Source organism: Myotis yumanensis, unplaced genomic scaffold (genome assembly GCF_028538775.1).
Source record: "Myotis yumanensis isolate MYYU_CA2020_CCGP unplaced genomic scaffold, mMyoYum1.0.hap1 SCAF_1, whole genome shotgun sequence".
Lineage (NCBI taxonomy): Eukaryota > Metazoa > Chordata > Mammalia > Chiroptera > Vespertilionidae > Myotis > Myotis yumanensis.
In genome coordinates, this window is record NW_027223752.1 from 178,828,450 (window position 1) to 178,847,877 (window position 19,428).

General features: G+C 38.0%; 1 pseudogene; it reads right to left on the reverse strand.

The window, feature by feature from the left end:
* LOC138992299 (cationic amino acid transporter 3 pseudogene) overlaps positions 1-19,203 on the reverse strand; it is a 39,426-nt pseudogene extending 20,223 nt beyond the window's left edge.
* Positions 19,204-19,428: the final 225 nt, after the last annotated feature.

Consider the following 19,428-nt stretch of genomic DNA (forward strand, 5'->3'; position numbering starts at 1 on the left):
CTATTGATTAAAGCAAGTCACAAGGCCAGATTCAAAAGATGGTAAAGGATTCCACTTCTTGAACAAAGAAGTAATAGGAGGATATAGTGATGGGAGAATTGTTAATGGACATCTTGGAGTTGATCTATTGCAAAAGATGATCAGAAAAAAATTAACAAAAGAAGTCCTCAGTCATCTCTCACCTGACAGGTCATTTTTTTTACTCAACAGAAATCACCAATGATCATAAAAACAACATCTAATTCCCAAATACTGCTGCCACCAATGATGAAGCCAAATTCAGACTAGAATAAAAACTAAACTTGGCCAACTGCCCCCGCCCCCCCCAAAAAAAACCACAAACAAAAAAAACACTGAATCTGAAGAAAATACAGAATGAGAGAAGCAGCAGAAGTAAAATTCTTTTGCTCTTTGTGATTTATTCTGGGAATCAAGAAAATACTCTCCTGGACTTAAACAGTCCATGAGATGTAATTATGGGGCTATATAGTTTAATTGGCTATAGAAGATGAGTCCATACAGACATCCTACTGTTAAAGGATAATTTTTTTAAAATCTAAAAACTCTTACAAAAATAAGTAGAGTGAACTTGTGTCAAAGATTTATTTAATTCATAAATAAGAAACCAATAAAATAAGAAGACTGGTTTTAGCCATATAGGTTTTTTATTATATAAATAAAGACACTGTATTTAGAGAAGTTATTTGCTGAAAATCACGTGGATAGTTAATGTTAGACATGGGAATAAGATCTAGAACAAAGTCTCATTTTACTGCACTTTCCCCCACGTGAGATAATTCCATTAAAAACAATGTATTAAATAGTCTATATGGTATTTAGCTGAAATCATCAGCTCTGTAACTTCTAATCTCTGATCCTGGATGGGTTGTTAGAGCTAGTACATCTTTCTTGTGTATCATGTTTATTAACATAGCTTATATTTTCACCAATCTTTCGGTCAGATACATTATATTTTTTCTTTGCATTAATTCTTGGATCAGCTAAAAGCATTAGATCTTACTGTATGTAAGCTACTATATTAAAGCTATGTGAAATTTTTGCTTATAGTAGAAAAATCTATACATGTATTTTTATTATTTTTACCACAATTATGTATCAGTCAGATTTCTTTTTTTCTTTCTTTTTTTTTTTTTTTATCCTGACCAGGAATCAAACCGTGACCTCCTGGTTCATAGGTCAACACAATCACTGAGCCATGCTGGCCGGGCCATGGTTATATTCTTTTTTAAAAAAATAAATCTTTATTGTTCAGATTATTACAGTTGTTCTTTCCCCCCCACATAGCTCCCCTCTTCCCACCCCACCCCATGCCATTAACCCTCCCCCCACTGTCCTCATCCATAGATGTATGATTTTTGTCCAGTCTCTTCCCACACCCCTTTCGCCCTGAGAATTGTCAGTCCACTTCCTTTCTATGCCTCTGATGCTATTCTATTCACCAGTTTATTTTGTTCATCAGATTTTTTATTCACTTGATTTTTTAGATTCACTTGTTGATAGATATGTATTTGTTGTCACTTTGTTGTTCATAATTTTTATCTTTACCTTTTTCTTCTTCTTCCTCTTCTTAAAGAATACCCTTCAGCATTTCATATAATACTGGTTTGGCAGTGATGAATTCTTTTAGCTTTTTCTTGTCTGTGAAGCTTGTTATCGGACCTTCAATTCTGAATGATAGCTTTGCTGGGTAAAGTAATCTTGGTTGTAGGTTCTTACTATTCATCACTTTGTATATTTCTTGCCACTCCCTTCTGGCCTGCATAGTTTCAGTTGAGAAATCAACTGACAGTCGTATGGGTACTCCCTTGTAGATAACTTTTTCTCTTGTTGCTTTTAATCGTTTCCCGCAATCCAAGTGTTAAGATTCTCTATTTGTCTTTTGCCCTTGGTATTTTAATTATGACGTGCCTTGGTGTGGTCCTCTTTGGATTCCTTTTGTTTGGAGTTCTTTGTGAATCCTGGACTTGTAAGTCTATTTCTTTCACAAGGTAGGGGAAGTTTTCTGTCATTATTTCTTCAAATAGGTTTTCAATATCTTGCTCCCTCTCTTCTTCTGGCACCCCTATAATTCAGATGTTGGTACACTTGAAGTTGTCCCAGAGGCTCCTTGCATTATCTTCATATTTTTGGATTCTTTTTTCCTTTTGCTTTTCCAGTTGGGTGTTTTTTGCTTCTTCGTATTTCAAATCTTTGATTTGATTCTTGGGATCCTCTAGTCTCCTGTTGGATCTCTGTATATTATTCTTTATTTCAGTCAGTGTATGCTTAATTTCTAATTGGTCCTTTTTCATATCCTTGAGGGTCTCACTATATTTCTCAGAGGTTTCTAGAAGATTCTTAAGTAACCTTATAACTGTGGTTTTGAACTCTATATCCAGTAGTTTGCTTTCCTCCATTTCTGTCATTCGTGACCTGTTTCTTTGTCTCCACATTTTGTCTGCTTCCCTGTATTGATAGAGTGGCTTTGTGTGCTAGGTGTCCTATAGGGCCCAGTGGCTCAGCCTCCTCAATTACCTGAGGTGGACACTCTTGGTGCACTCCTTTGTGGGCTGTGTGCACAGTCTTGTTGTAGTTAAGCCTTGATTGCTGTTGGTATCCCTGGGAGGAATTGACCTCCAGGCCAATTGGCTGTGAGGACCAGTTGTGTCTATGGTGGGAGAACTTCTGTGCTGGAGACACCCTTATGGGGCAGGGCTTGCTTCAGTGGGGCTTTGGTGCTCACTGAGTCTGACCCCTGAGTGTGTCTCTTATGGATGCGAAGACTTGTCATCTGGATGGTCTCACTCTGACCACTGGGTACACTGGCTCTTGGATCTCCAAGGAGATACAAAGTCATCCACTGCCTGAGGCCACCCAGCAGGAGCTACAGAGAGATCTGCAGATTCCTCCTCTTTGGAATTTGGAGGTGCCCAGATGAGGCGCCTCTGTGAAACAATGCAGACTGCTGAGAAGCGTTAGACCTTCTTTTGGAAGTTCTGTAGCTCTCTGGCCCAGCTACAGTTTCACAGGTTTTTAGGCAGAGAAAGGCAAAGCCATTAATATGCAAAAGCCTCTGCTCACAGCTTGGGTGGGGTTGTAAATTGGGTGGGGCAGGGTTTCAGGGAATCACCAGGGCAGAGCAAACCACAATGGCTGCCAGTCTGCTCTGCCTCAGAGCGGTCCCAGGGTCTTTGTCCCGCGGCCCCGTGCAGAAACAATGAACACTGTAAGCACCTCTGCAAGAAAGCTACCCTCACGTTCCAGCCTGATGCCAGACAGTCTAGTTTCTCTCCATATGAGTCTGGGTCCCCAAATTCTCACCCGGAACCGGAGTTCAGAGCAGTCGGGAGCTTGTATCTCCCTCCTGATTGAAAAAGACAACAGCGTGACCAGCTGCCAGCCCCTTTCACGCGTGCACCTCCATACCTCCATATTTCCACACTTCTGCACCACCTACTGGACTCACTGCGCTTTTCTCTTTCCTTCTATTTATAGAATTTCCACTCAGCAAGCCTTCCCGTGGTTCTGGATGATATTAGTTTTGTCTTTTAGTTGTAGTTTTAATGTGGTTGTGCGTGGCAGCAAGTTCATGTGTTTACCTATGCCACCATCTTGGTTGTCTCCCCCAGTCAGATTTCTTAATTGTAAAGAAAAAGTAATCGGCTCTAGCTAATCCAAGAAAAGAGGAGATTTATTGAAAGACCATCTGACCATTCAAAGATTCCATGGGAAGCTGCAATGGGAGCAGGAGCAACAGCCAAGATCAGGCCATGGCAATACCCTGGTTGGAATGAGAATTTGCTATTGTTGCTACCAGTGAGTACTCCGGTTCTGTATACTGCTGCTTGGGAGTTTATTACACTTTAAAATAAATATCCATTTGTTCTTACATGATTGCATAGTTTGTTTGAAATATTCACTACACTGAGTTGGAGCAACTATTGCCAAGCTAGATCAGGTGCCTGCTCTTTAAGGACCAAGGAATACATAACCCATTTCAACTTTCATACAGGGAGGCAGGAGTCTCAATAGATGCCCCATCCCCAATACAAAGTGGGAATGCATGTATTTCAAATAAAAAAAAAATGTCCATTTTCTGGAGAACTAACATGCATATGTATTTAGTCTCTCACAAGTACATCTGAAAATAACAACACTGAAAACAAGGCCCCTGTCAACAAAATGCAAACATCCTTTCTAAGGAGAACGAAAGGAATTCACTTCTGTATCGATCTCCAATCTCAGGGAATCAGCATCTCCTCTACTTCTGTTAAAGTTATTTCCAAATATTATGCACTTCATGAACTAATTTGTAAAGATATCCAGCATTGGACATTGTTTTTATATAATATTGACAGAAAACCTATTAGTTAAAACATTACTATTCATGATATAGCAATATGAAAGATTGACAAAGGTTTGACAAAAGAGTTCTTGTTCTTGCTACTGGTCACAAAGCAATAGTTCTGATGCATAACTCCCTTTTTACTGTCCATTGCATGTACTCTTTACTGGTTAGTTGTATCTTGTTGGTCAGGGTTCCTTTTTTGGTAAGACAAATCTAATTTTCATTCTGAGGGATGAGAGCCTTTATATAGCCCATTGTCACCTGTATAAGTTGACAGTAGTCTTCCACTATAACCTAGCACTCTCTATAGCAATATAAAATGTTCTCACCTGGATGCATCTAAACATGTGTTTATTAGATAGAGTACCACATAATTTGCCATTAAAAATCACCATCTTTACTGGTGAGAGGACACTATTGATAATTACTCAACAGCTAACTGCAGTGATTATTCTGAGCAATCTAGGATGAATTTTAATTCAATAAATAAGTCATTACATTACTCTTTACTGGATCTCAGAGTGATACACAAGATTCAAACTCTAAAGGCATCAGTTCACTGATTTATATCTTTTGTTCTAAAAAATTAGAAATGTTTTGTTAGTATCTGAAGGTTGTGGTGCTAGCATAGGTATAAAAAACAGGGGCAAGAGTCATTCAGAAATACAGTCCCATACCTCTTTCTAAAATCTCCTTGTTACTAAATGTCCAGTCTTGTACTTCACAAGTCCCTGATAATTTGCATCATCCTTATGCTTAGACACCAAGCATAAGCCATAATATATCCTTATGTGAAGCCACCCTCTCTTCTATGGTAAGTGGACGTGGTAGCCTTATGAAAGATTGACTCTCCACTCTCCTCAAAGGACAATCCTGAATGGGACAGGCACGCAGCAGTCCACTTAGAGCTGGTGGCAGCATATCATGCAGAGCCAGTGGTAAACCAAGCTTAAAATCACTCCTTCTCTTTGAGAGGGTTACAGGAAACTCTGCAGGAGGTCATATTTATGGCCTGAAATTGTGGCTGCAATGTGGCAGGATCCAGACCTACATGGAGCGAGAGAAGGGCAATTTTACTTTGTGCCTTTGTTATCTGTTTGGACTCATTTTTGTCCCTACATAATTATGAAGGCCTAATAGGCAAGCCTACCTTAGGCAAGATGTACTATATACATCTTATTCAAAGGAGGCAGTTTAGGTCCTATGGCCGAATGGTGGCCCCTTCTCCACTGGGCCCTGTAGCAAATCAAAAGTTATTTCTCAAACATCAAGCTTTTAGAACTATCCTTTATTTCATCAGCCAATCCAGAGAAAAATGTGTTTTGACATAGAAATGACCATTTCTGCATCTTTCAATATTTTTACAGTGACGGTAATATTTAATTTGCCTATGATTGTGTTATTGCTTTTAGTTTACCATTTTTGTAGTTTCCATAGTGGTAGGTAGGCCTCAAGTAAGGTCAGGGATTGGAGGAGACCCAGAAAATGAAAGGGAGGTAGACCCTTGCTTTGAAGAAAACATCAGTTTTAGAAATTTATCTCTTTGTACCTCATTTTGAACTTAGGTTAACAATTTGAAATAAAGCTTAAATAAGGTAACACATTTCATACTTTGGCACAGTTCAAGGCAAATAATATTAGGTAAATCTTGGCTCTAAATAATCCTATATAATAAAGAGCTCATATGCTAATTAGACCAAACAACCTATCAACCTTCTGGATGTCCTTCCGGACAACCTTCTGGACGAAGCCAGGGCTGTGAGGGCCAAGCCCCTTGCAAGAATTTTGTGCATCAGGCCTCTGGTATTATAATAATAGACAATGATCTTGAGAAGTTATGTGCTCTATTACTAGTCATTAAAGATACATTTTAAACTTATTTTATACATGTTTATTTTATTATATTTTCAGTTTGAATGGGAATTATTCTTCCCAGATAGAACCTTATATTTTGTCTAGCATAGGGTGTGTGCACAATAAAAAACAAATATATAAATGAATAAAACAAATGATAATCCATTGAATGGCAGAAAATATCAGTGGCCTTCTACTTTCTCCTGTTTCATCATCAACATTTTACCATTGATCCCAAGGGATCAGAGCAGTCCTTTTTAATGCTTTATCTTCTAACCATTTCCTATCTTTCTGTTTTCACCTCTTGTTTTACCTATAGCTTTCCTGACATCATTATTAGATGTTGTATATTATTTTAAAATTTATCTTTTATATTGATTTCCTCTTCCTACACTTTGCACATGCCATTTTTTATACCTGAGCTTTGCAAAAAGCTCATGGTGTAGTCCTATTCATTTCTTTACATGACTCATTCTTTTGGCTCTCATATGTATTTTGTGACAATACTATCAAAATGTTATTTGTATGTGGTTTCCCATTTCTTATTGATCATCTTCCATTTTCAAAGTCTCTGCCCATGGCTTATATTTATTTTTATGGATTTATTTAGACTTAAATTCTAAAATTCAAAGGGGCATTTGCCTGACAAAACTTAGCAATTCCCTTTCTTTGCAAGGAGAACATAATTCCGGGTTGGGGAAATATTCTTTCATCTCACCGTTGTAACATCTCACTATCTACCCTTGCCTCACATGTTTTTCAGAGTAATTATTTTTTAGTTGGAGGAGAGATGAAAACACTCATATGAATCTAAAGCTTTTAATTTCCTACATTGAACTTCAAACTCACTACTCTATGCCAGGATCTTTCTGGTAGAGTTGAAAAGTACATTTATTGTCTATCAGTACAATTTGCATAAAAATATGTTGGAACTTTACATATTTATGGCACACACTTACTGAATCGCCTCAACTGCCAAACACCATAGAATTCGGTACATGTGCATTCTGCTCAAAAAATTACAGGAGAATTAACAACATAAAAATAATAAGAAATAGAAATATTCAAAGGATGCAGAGCTGTATATTGCCTATGTGAAAGCCCATACTGTGCAGTAAAGCTGTTGGTTTTCATGTTGCATAAAATGACAAAATCTGTGTACGGTTTGCTTGCCTTGGCTCATGCTGTAGAATGTAAAAAGGTATATATTGTATTACTGAAAGGAGGAATTTGGAAATTTGGTAAGGTCTGTAGCACCTGTTCTGTAAAGAGAGACTTCCCCATTGATGTTCAATGTGCTGAAATATTTCAAACCCCTTGGAGACTCATTGATGTTCCTGCAGTCGGAGGCATCAGCAGTAATCATGAGTGTCTCCTTTCATTTGTAAAGTGCTCTAGCCAGAAAATTAAGCTGCAAGATGAAGATCTTGCTTCAGTGATCCATACTCTTGACATATTCAGCCTTTCAACCTGGTGTATTTCAAACTTCTTTATTTGAATCTCTCCAGGGAAGCCAGTCAAAGAATAAAAATGGCTCATAAAATAGCAGACTGCTTTTTGAATTGAACAAACAGCATTCTGCAGTGATTTTCTTTACCCTTTGCTCATTGCCAGGACACTTCCAAATATAGGAAAGCCCTTTCTTCTCATTTTCAAAGCATCACACAAGATGAACCCCAGCTTCTTCAAACAGCACGAAACCTCGCATCATCATATCTGAATCTAGATGAGCATTGAACCAAAATGACACAAAATTCCTAGAGTCCCGAGTATTGGAAGTTTCTATTAAAAGGGCATAGGAAAAAAAGAGAAAAAAGAAAGTCATTCCTTACTCACTAAAACAAGTACCACAGTGCAGTAGTCACTTTAAACTACTGGTGTACTACATATAAATTACTTATGTAAGAAATAATTTTAAGGCTAATATTATATATATATATAAATATATATATATAAATTTTAACTGTATGTTAGTGTTATATATATACATGTAAAATATTAAAAATAACGAATAAAAATAGATATGTTATTATATGCTTTTATATGAGAGGTTCAATTGTGTCACATCTGTATATATATAGAAGTCTATCTACTATCTACACTATTGACAAAAAATGATCAATTATCTTAGGTTATAAGCAATTAATATGGAAGCATTTCTGAACATATTCTCTACATCAAAACTATGCTAGGCCTTAGTAGGTTTGGCTCAGTGGATAGAGTGTTGGCCCTTGGACTGAAGGGTTGAATTCCGGGCGAGGGCACATACCTGGGTTGTGGGTTTGATCCCTGACGCCTGTGGGGATGCATGCAGTAGGCAACCAATTGATGTGTCTTTCTCACATCGATGTTTTTCTATCTCTGTCTCTCCCTCTCCCTTCTACTCTCTCTAAAAAATCAATGGAAAATATCCTCAGGTGAGGATTAATAAACAAACAAACAAAAAAAACTATGCTAGGCACAGTGATTTGTATTAATACAAAGGGCTGAGTTGTTAAGCTGATTTGTGCAAAGTATGCATTTTACCCACATCAAGCTTTATAATGATTTTAAGGATACAGGATAGAACCAAGTAAACGTGCAGCCTTTCTTTCACGCAAAAATGCAATGGCTTTCCAAGTGTTTCTTTACGAGTACTCTGGCATTTCACTCAGTTCTAGGACATGGGAGCTGCTGGGTTTCACAGGAAGACTTTCCAAGATGTAAGGGGAAGCTGCCCCTAATTTATACCTTTGGCAACAAGCTCCAGCAACATTCATTTTGGGTCTTCAGATTATGAGAGGCAAGCCTGAGAATCAAACTCAACACGTTCAGATTATAAAGCATAAAGAAGGAAGAGCTTAGGCTTTTGATAACATGTTTGAACTGCTTTATCAGCACTGAAACTGCTCTGGCTCTGAGCTCCTTTATCTGCTAGGTAATACTTATCTACATTATTTATGTCAGCTTTAATATGGTATTAAATTCTTTTACACTCTAATGATACAGAAGCAAAGGCAGGGAACTTGGGAAAACAAAATAGAAGAGAAATACAAGTTTGAAAGAGATCAGTACCAAAATGATAAGTCATCATTATATGTAATTTATTATCTTTCTTTTTAATTAAATTTATTGAGGGAACATTGGTTAATAAGATTATATAGGTTTCCAGTGTACAATTCTATGACACATCACCTGTGTATTGCATCATGTGCCCACCACCCAAAGTCAATTCTTCTTCCATCACCATATATTTACCCCCTTTACTCTTTACTACCCCTACCCACCTCCCTCTGGTAACCACCATACTCCTGTCTGTGTCTATGAGTTTTTGTTTGTTTTTCTTTTCTTTCCCTTTTCTTTTTATTAAATTTATTGGGTTTACACTGATTAACAAAATTATACAATTTCAGGTGTATAATCCCACACATATCATCTGTACACTGTATTGTGTGTTCTCCACCCCATGTCAAGTCTCCTTCCATCATCATTTATCCTCCCTAAACTCTCCTTTACTAACCCTACCACTCCCTCTTCCCCCAGGAATCGCCACACTGTTGTCCATGTCCATGAGTTTTTTCTCTCTTTTTTTTTGGCCTTTTTTTTTTTTTTTTTTTTTGCTCAATCCCCCCCTTCCCCACTGGACACTGTCAGCCCACTCTCTCTGAGTCTGTTTCTACAGGGTGTTCCCCCCAAAATGTATACACACTTTAATAGCTGATAGCTCAGTTGATGTCTCTTTCTTTTTATATTTAACCCATTGGAGTTAATAATTATTCAAAGTGTGTATACATTTTGGGAGCATCCTTTATTTTGTTTGTTAGTTCATTTTGTTCATTAGATTCCACATATGAATGAAATTATATGGTACTTGTCTTCCTCTGACTGGCTTATCTCAGTTAGCACAATGCTCTCCGTATTCATCCATGCTATCGAAAAGGGTAAGAGTTTCTTCTTTTTTTACAGCTGAGTTGTATTCCATTATGTAAATGTACCACAGCTTTTTTATCCATTCATCTACTGATGGACACTTGGGCTGCTTCCTAATGTTGACTATCATAAATAATGTTGCAATGAACATGGTGGTACATATATCCTTTTGAATTATTATTTTCAGTTTCTTTGGATAAATTCCAAGATCATAAGGCAATTTGTTTTCCTTGTTTGTTCATTTGTTGCTTTCAGTTTTATATCCCATACTAGAGGCCCAGTGCACAAAATTAATGCACGGGTAGTGTCCCTAGGCCTGGCTGGCAATCAAGGCCGATCAGGTTCTCCACCTCCCCATCTCCTCCTTTTCTCACTCCCTCAGTGACCAGCCACCACAGCTGGCCACCTACCATGTTCCTTGCCGCCCCCTGGTGGTCAGTGTACATCACAGCAAGCGATCAAACTCCGGTTCTCCTGGTCGAACTCCCAAGGGGACACTTTGCCCATTAGCCTTTTATATACACTGAGTGGCCAGATTATTATGACCACCTGACGTTTGTAGGCAAATTAGCTATAATTTTGCGCTGAAGTTGCTAGAGGGTCAGACCATTATAAATAGGGAAGCAGGTTGTTTACCACAATAGTAGAAGTGATTTTTTCCTGAAGATATGGGTAAACAATGAGATTTAATAGCCTTTGAATGTGGGATATATATTACATATATAGCTATGAGTTAAATCATATTGTTCTTGACTATTTTTATCTGAGTTATTTTGCTTAGCATGGTATTCTCAAAATCTATCCAGATTGTTGCTAATGACAGTGCATCATGTTTTCTTATGGCTGAGTAGTATTCCTATATATATATATATATATATATATATATATATATATATATATATATAATTTTCTTTATTCAATCATCTGCCTATCGAAGGACACTGCAATTGTTTTCCAGAAGAGGGGCTGCTGGATCATATCCTTTATTCTTAATTTTGGAGGGAAACCCAAAACTAAGGAAAGTAAAGGCAAATTAAATGAACGGGACTATAATTCATTATTAATAACATAGAATGTGTGTCCCATGTCATCCATTCAACATCCATTTCACCCTTCTCTAGTTTTTCTTCCTAGAAAACAGAGGCAGGAAAGATAAAAACTACATTTTCCAAGCTTATTTGGATTCAGGTTTGTAGATGTGACAGATTTGGCTGATCACATGCACATACGAGGCACTGAAAGACAGGCATGAGATAGAGGCCATAGAGCAGCTTCTTTTGCTATTTCACCTGGCAAATGTGGATATTGAGGCATTTGCTGTTTCACACAACACATCAATAGCTGTACTATAGCTCAGTAACTGGTTTCAGGAAAGCAGAGAGATGGTACAAACATCCATTTTACTGGTCCTGATTGCAAAAGATACAATGTAGTTCTGGAGACAAGAGCAAAAACTCTTTTTTTTTCATCATAGTGGTGTCCTAAATGTCTCTAGGTGTATATGTTTGTGCTTTCCTGATAGGGGATTATTTTTGTTGTTGTTTATCCTCACCTGAGGATATTTTTTTCTATTGATTTTTATTTATTTTTTTAGAGAGAGTGAGAGAGAGAAAGAAACCTCTCACATTGATTGGTTGCCTCCTGCACATACCTTGACTAGGGCGGGGGGTCAAACTTGCAACCCAGGTACCTGCCCTTGACTGAGAATCTATTTCAGTGTGCAGGCTGCTGCTCTAACCACTGAGCAACCGACCAGAGCTTGATACTGAATTTTGATTTTAGTAGTTCCTGGTTGTGACGATGTAAATGTGGTTTTAGGGCTTAAAAGTTTATGATCTTAAAAGAAAGTTCCTTAGCAGGAAGGTCCCAGGAGTGATTTGGTTAGTTGCTCCAGAAATTCAACTAGCATCTTCTTCAGCTATCTCACTGATTTCCTAAAACTTTAAATATCCTACAATAATATCCAATCAATATCTCTTAATATCCTTAAACAAGTTTTCTATTTCTTAAATAGATCCAGAGACATAGAAGCATGGAACAGACTGTGGAATCTCAGAGGGAAGGCGTGGTAGATGGGTGGGAAGAGATCAACCAAAGAACTTGTTTGCATATATGCATAACCCATAGACACAGACAATAGGTTGGTGAAGGCCTGGGGTGGGGGTGGGGGTGAGACTATAAGGAGTCAATAGGGAAAAAAGGGGACGTATGTAATACTTTCAACAATAAAGATTATAATCCTATATAATAAAAACCTAATATGCAAATTGTCCCCTCATCCAGGAGTTTGACCACTTGCTATGACCTCTTGCTATGATGTGCACTGACCACCAGGGGGTGGCGTGGAGTATGGTGGGCATTGGCTATGCAGTGCTGGCAGCAGGTGGCAGTAGAGGTGCTTGCCGGCCATGATTGGGTCCTGATGAGAGTGGGGCCGCAGCAGGATGGTGGAACAGATGAGCAGGGGACACCAGGCCAAGGTTGGTGCAAGCGGGGGCAATCGCCCTGCTGATTGCCCCACAGACTGCGACCAGCAGTGGTGGCAGGGGGTAGGGCCACCACCCGGCTCCCAGATGCTGAGGGAGCTGGGTGAGGGGTCTGGCCCTGATCAATCACCCGACAGACGGGATGGTGGAGCAGGTCAGGGGGTGGTGGCAGGCCACCCTGAGGGACCCCACCCATGTATGAATTCATACACCAAGCCTCTAGTAAATAAATAAACTACCTAGAGTGGAATTTTGTTCCACTTAACTCTAACAAATATCAAAAACATAATTACCTTATTATTTCACACATTTATGCATTAAATATGTTCCTGTGACTATGTCTTTTTTTTCAAGTACCTAACAAGGTGCTAGGTAATGCAATTCATAACTTTATGTAGATATACAAATAGAAATAAATTTGTATGCAATCTAATATATTTGTGTAAATAGTTTTCATTTCAAAATATTCCTTTCTACTAGAGTATGAAAATAGCAACAGAAAGTACATTAAACATTTATTATTAAAGTTTTATGAGGATTATATGAAAGATAAACAGGCATTTAAAGCATCAAATGTAGCCTGGCTGGCATGGTTCAATGGATGAGTGTCAACCTATGAACCATTGATTCCTGGTCAGGTCACATGCCCGGGTTGCAGGCTCAATCTCCAGTGTGGGATGTGCAGGAGGCAGTTTATCAATGATTCTCTCTCAACATTGATGTTTCTATCTCCCTCTCTCTCTCTCCCTCTCCTTCCCTCTCTGAAATCAATCAAAATACATTAAAAAAAATAAAGTATCAAATGTATACACACATTCCTTTGAAGAAGGCAAGCTGCTATACAGCATATGCATTGTTTAATGACAGGTTTACATAACATCAAAATAACCTCTCACAGTGGATACACTTGTGAATATAGGCATGAGTACCCAAGCTGATCTTACTCTGTTTATTTACTTTTTATAAATATATTTTCCTATCAACTTGTAAAGAGTTTCTAACCACCAATTTTCCTATGGAATGTTTCTGGTTTAGTTTAAAAGGTATTTAACTTCGTGTAGACAATCATTGGAATGAAAGGAAGAACCCATAAAGACAAAATTTGAAATGTTATCCACAGGTAACTATTTGAACATTATTTAATTTCTGCTTAACTCTATCAGTCTATTAGCCATCAGGAAGCAAGGCTGTTTCTATACTTAGGCAGCTTAAGTAGCTTTCAACACAGTTTAACTTGATTGAAAGTGATTAAGTACTTTATCTTTGCACACTGAGTACACAGGTTGAAATCCCAAAACTATCATTCACTAACAAGTGACCCTGAGTGATTTAATTAACTTCTCTGAGGCTGAATTTCTGCACTTATTAATTCTATATCTATCATCCCCTATCTGTTTGTGTGTGTATATATATATATATATATAGTATATATATGAAAAGCAGTAATATGCAAATGAGGTCGAGACTCCGTAACGGTCACAACCAGCTCAGGAGGAGGGGCTGGACACAGCTCTGAGCCTGAGAGAACAACACGCAGGCACGTCCTGGAGCCTGAGGGATCAACACAGAGAGGCACCTATTCCCAGCCTCAGACACAGCTGGGGGCAGGCCACACACACACACACGCACACGCACGAGGCACCTGCTCTGAGCCTACATGGCTGCGGTCACCTGTCGGCTGGGAGGGGAGAGGGAAGCCTAGCCTGCCACGTGTACCAGTGCCCAGGAGGTGCTTGGGCCCCTTGGTCTGAGGGGTTTTCTCTGGGGCAGTCTCCTGGTTGCTTCTCTGGTCCCAGTCAAGGGAAGGAGCCAGGGGTGGGGGAAACGAGGCCAGGCTAATCTGGATTTTCCAACTGTTCCCGCTGTGTGTTCGCTCCAGGGGCTGGCGGGAGGAAGTTCTCTGCACAAAGGCAGGAAGGCAGAGGTGCTCTGTGGCAAAGGCGAAGGCACAGCGGCCCTGGGACAGCCCGAGGGCCTGCAGCACAGAGCGCGGGGCAGGGCAGCCACTGCAGGGGCCGTCCCTGGCACCTCTCACCCCTCTGAGGGCATCAACTCGGGATGACATGGAGGGGGAAACAGACGCAGACAGAGCTTAGACCTGCCCAGGTCACGTAAAGGCTTCCAATTCAGCACCCTGTCCGTGCTTCTTCAAGTTCACAACCATTGACTGAACACTTTCTATCAAGTTCCTAGAAGGTGGTAATCCCTCCCCAACTGTGGTTTTAAGAGGGTTCCCTTTTAGATGTACGCCTTTACACAGCTTTTTCAAAGAGGCACTTACATGCCATACAACTCACCCACAACAGGCATATTGTTTGATGTGTGAATTTCCACAGCAGCTCAACCACCGACACAAACTGTTTTCAAGCTTCCATCACGCTATTTTCCCATCTGCAGTCAACCCCACCCCAGCCCCAGCCCCAAGCAACCACAGGTCTGCTTTCTGTCTCTGTAATTTTGTCTTTTCTAGAAATCTCCACCTTCTTAAAAAAAAAAAACAAAAAAAAAACCAAAACAAAACAAAAAAAAAAACAAGAACGCTGCTGTCCTCAGGCCTGGAAAGGGAAAGAGGACTGAGGGCAAAAAAGATGTCTCTGTGAAGGGCCTAGAGTGCAGGGCCTGGCCCTTCCTGCTTCAACTCCCAGATGAACAAACTCAGGCTCAGAGAGGCCTGGGGTGTGGTTCAGTCTTTTCAATCCATGCCTGCATCCCAGACGCTAATGACAGTGGCAGCAGTGACGGTACTACTCAGGGCCTGGCCTGGCCACACCAGCCCTCTCCCAGCGGACACACACACACACACACACACACACACACGGGGCACCTGCTCTGAGCCTCCAATGTGACTGGGGGCAGGCCTCCAGCGGACACACACACACATACACACACACACACACATACACACACACACATGGGGCACCTGCTCTGAGCCTCCAATGTGACTGGGGGCAGGCCTCCAGCGGACACACACACACATACACACACACACACACATATACACATACACACGGGGTGCCTGCTCTGAGTCTCTGCAGCCAGACCGGCCATGGGGAGCAGGCCTAAGCTGTCAATAGGACATCCCCTGAGGGCTCCCAGACTGTGAGAGGGGGCAGGCTGGGCTGAGGGACCCCAGCATGAATTTCATGCACCAGGCCTCTAGTTTATTAATAGTAGGATAAATCCTATAAGTGTTACATGAAGAATAATTGACTTTTTCTTCTTCTAAAGCACTTAGCCTAGGGCTTGTCACATCAGGATAGATTTAATAAAGGCTAGTGTGTTTTGGGGGGAGGAGGGTTTGGTGTTTGTTTGTTTATTTGTTTTTTATTGAGGAAGATGTTGGGGCCTTCGTATTTGAAACATCTCTTTCACAGACCTAACAGTTATTCCAATCAACAATTTTAGCATTAGTCTATAAGTGTTATCTAAAAAAAGATATGTATTTAAATTTCATTTAGGCATTAAGTTATAACAAATGTAGTAACTAGACTGCTTAAGTACTGTACGCATGTCAAAGGATGCAATATCAACCTTTCAGAAAACCATAATATGATGCAAGCATACATATTTTAATGGAACAAAGAAAGGTGAGAACATATGATGATAACTATGGGGGGTATAAGAGAGAAAGGATTTCAGAAAAGTGAAAAATGATAGGTCACTGTAAAAGAATTTCACCTAATTCAAACTTTTTAATATAGACAATAATAGTAATAGAATATTTTATGTATAAACAAAGTTAACTGAAAAATATATCAAGAAAATGTAATTTAAAGTACTCAGAAAACTAGGATTTAATGCATATTCCACGTATCTTTTTGATAACAGTTGATGTCTTATTTGATATTATAAAGAATTATTGACCTGATAATTAATCAGTTTACAAGTTGTTCTCCTTAGCCAATCATATGTATATTTAGACAAGAAGGTTATAATGATTTCAATTAGTCTTCTATTTGACTTTTTTGCATTCTTTTGGCAAGATAATTAATTTTCAATAAATTGCCAAGGAGCACTTGTTAAGGTATAATAAGTATTGTAGAGGCACTGAATATATTAATTTCTTTCGATGAGCTATTAATATATTGTTCCAGCAAGGTTTTTAGACAGTTAATTAAAAATGTTTAACAAGGCAGCACATTGCAAAGTACTTAAGATAATCACCAAAGTAAGATACATTAGCAAAAACCACAATGGAAAAAAGAAAACGTACCTTGATCATGGCAACAAAACAAATATCCTTGTTACACCAGATAAATATGCATTTTAAAAAAAAGTCACCTTGTTTCTAATATGGTTGGCACTATCAGTCACACTGGATTTCATCATAAATGGTGCACTGGTATTGCTGTAAATGTGCTGTGTTCTGATAATACAGTCTGTAACTGCCTCCACACGACGGAATGTGTTAGAGATATGACTTAATTACTCTGCACCTCCATTTATACTTTCCCTATGTGTTCATAATTTTTAGATATCAGCCTCAAATCACATGAATTTATTGCTTGAAACAAAATATTTGTAATCTGTCTTCTGGGGGCAATTGTCATTAATATCTTTGAAAGCTGGGAATATGTTCTGGAGAGAGAAATTACCGTAAATAAATGCTTGTAGATATGTATCCCTGTTTACATTGATTTAGAACATATTTATTATGATTAATATCAAAAAGTATGATTTATTTCTTCATTGAACATTATAATTTAGAGTTAGAAAACATTTTGAAAATTTGTGCCTATATTTATTGAGTGAGCAAAAACCCTTCATTTTATAGAGGATATATGTAGTGATTTTTTGTTTGTTTTTTGTTGCATATTAATTATAAAGCTGGTAAAAATAGGATTAGTCTAAGATAAAAAACAAAACAAACACACAAAAAACACTAGTCTACAGGCATAGCTAGCACTGAAACAAGTTTTCTTATTTACTCCATTTATCTTTTCAATATAATTTGCAGTTTTAAATTATACAGTCCACATACATAGCAAAAGATAATAAAGCTTATATATGTCCAAAATGTAATGTTAGAATCATTTTATAAAAAATTAAGGCAAAAGCCAGTCAATGAAAGAGAAATACCACATGATCTCACTCATTTATGGATAATTAAGACCATTATAAACTGATGAACAAAAATAGATACAGAGGCAGAGGAACACTGAACAGACTGTCAAACTACAGTGGGAAGTCCGAGGAGGGTTGGGGCAAGGGGGTAAGAGATCAACCGAAGGACTAGTATGCATGCATATAAGTCCTTAACCAATGGACACAAGACACTGGGGGGGGGGGGGGGTAGGGGAGGCCAGGGGAAGGTCAAGGAGAGAAAAAAAAAGAGACATATGTAATACTCTTTGTAATACTTTAAGCAATAAAACAAAAAAATTTTAAATAGCAATATATATATATATATATATATATATATATATATATATATATATATATATTGTATGTGGGAATTAAAAAAATTAAGGCAAGAACATTATTGTCCCTTCATTGAAAATAATTTGATAAGCTTCTAGATTCAGGTTTCTATCAGTTTAAGCAGGTACATTATGCTAAAAATTCCTCTTGTAATTTCTTTGAAATAAACAAATAGATGTTAATAATGTATTTTAAGGTTTTTTTGAAGTCACAAAGGTCTGTGTAAACTTTCTTGTAAGAGATGATTGTATATATTGTAGAAAATTTCTCTTTCTACTTACATTCTTCCAACTGGAAAAATGTCTAAAGTTACTAAAGTATTTTTTAACAATAAGTACACACAGATTTTAAAAACCCACATTATTTTCAAAGAAAATATCTAAAACATAAATTGAGCCATACTTACATATAGTGCAAATTGTATGAATTCTAGAACAAAGCTACAAATTGCAAAAATTTTTATCATTTTTGAGAGGCATAATACAAGCTATTTTTCAATATAAGGGCTAAGATGATAAAACTTTTATTTGTTCATTTGATTATTGTGCAAAGACAGTAATTTCTGCCTAATGTTCATTAGTTGAACTTGCTGTTAAAATAGGTCAGACAGCAAATATCACAAATATAGAGGTCATGTTCCTTTTTGGAGATAGCCAATACATGTGGATATGTCACAAAGATTAACCCCCAAACACTGTGATATTATATAGACATTGAAGATAAGGAGATTTCCAAAAAAAACAAAAACAAAACAAAAACCTACAAAATTATTTTCTTGATTCCAGCAATACTTGAGGATGATTAACAAATTACTTGAGACCCATAGCATTTATTTAATTAATCCAGTCCTCACTCATGGAGGTAGTTAATGGTGATAAAATGACCAAAAGCATAGCCCTTTTTCTGAGATTGTGGACTAGGGATAAGTAAATGAGCAATTTAAACACACTGCTCCCAGAACTAAGAGGCCCCCACAAATGTCACCAACCACACACACAGCTAAAATACCACTTGAGATCTTTACAGCAATATTTCAAGAAAGTTACCTTTATAAAGGTCAGACAGGCTAAGTGCCCTGACTTACCTGAGATTGCAAGAGGTGAAGCTTGACTGCAATCCCACCTTTAACGATAAATGATTTACACTTGGCGTGACATGGTTCATGTATTTGTATCCCATATTCATCTTGTCATATATATTTGGTTTCCCCTCACAATTCTAGTGTTATCAGTTCAGGAAGCCAGGTTAGGAATATTTTTATTTATGATTAAAATAATTAAATAGTATTTTCTGATTATGAATATTTTACACATTTTCCTTTGCTACACATTGTTTTCATTTAATGTAGTTTATAGGAATTAGGATGTAATATTATGTGACATTAAAATAAAATTGTATAAAAATTCATCA